This window comes from Acyrthosiphon pisum, chromosome A1 (assembly GCF_005508785.2).
Source record: "Acyrthosiphon pisum isolate AL4f chromosome A1, pea_aphid_22Mar2018_4r6ur, whole genome shotgun sequence".
Taxonomy (NCBI): Eukaryota; Metazoa; Arthropoda; class Insecta; order Hemiptera; family Aphididae; genus Acyrthosiphon; species Acyrthosiphon pisum.
This window is the reverse complement of record NC_042494.1, coordinates 80,409,575-80,410,593: the sequence shown is the minus strand read 5'-3', so window position 1 is coordinate 80,410,593 and position 1,019 is coordinate 80,409,575.

Genomic DNA, 1,019 nt, shown 5'->3' with positions numbered 1-1,019 from the left:
TTTTGACCCCCCAAAGTACCAACTAGATTCACTTTCCAATCATAAAAGTTACTGTTGAAGAAAATCGAAGCAGTTTTACTGTCTTAAAAGTGATGCCAGACCCAAAAAAAAATAAAAAAAAAATAAATAAAAAAAATAAAAAAAAAAACACACATCATTGTAAAATCAATACATTCATCGTTTCCACTCAGAATCTAAAATTGAAGGTGGGTAATGGCGCCCTCAGGGAAATGCATTTTATAAATAAAAAAAAAAAATTAGAAAAAAATTATACAGTATACAAACAGTATAGGATTTCATATTTTAACAAGCAAACTACAACCTCCAGATTCTTAAGCCGATAAAACTATTCCTAGTAATTAGCTCATTAAATAAGGTTAGGTTTATAGGGAACACTGTAATCAATGATTAAAAAATTCAGCTAGACTTAAAATCATAAAAAAAAAATTAAAAGTGGGTGTTGACGCCCGCAGGCAAAAGTATTTTAGAAAGGAAAAAAAAAATTCAAAAAAATTATACAGAGGAACTCATAGTTAAAAAGAAAAACTACAATTTCCAGATTATTATAAACAGAAAAAATGTTCCTAGTAATTGTTTTATTAAAGACATATTATTATTAGGGAACCAGGTAATCGATATTTAAAAAAATCAGCTAGACTTAAAATCATAAAAAAAAAATTGAAGGTGGGTGTAGGCGCCCGCAGGCAAATTCATTTAAGAAATAAAAAAAAAAAATTTAGAAAAAATTGTAAACTACAATCTCCAGATTCCTAAACAGAAAAAACTATTCCTGGTAATTAGCTCATTAAAAAAAGATTACTTATAGGGAATCAGGTAATCAATGTTGAAGGATTTGAGCTAGACTTAAAATCATAAAAAAAAAAAATGAAAGAGGGTGTTGGCGCCCGCAGGCAAATGCATTTTAGAAATCAAAAAAAAAAAATTAGAAAAAATTATACAGTATACAAACAGTATAGGAAATCATATTTAAACAAGCAAACTACAATCTCCAGATTCTT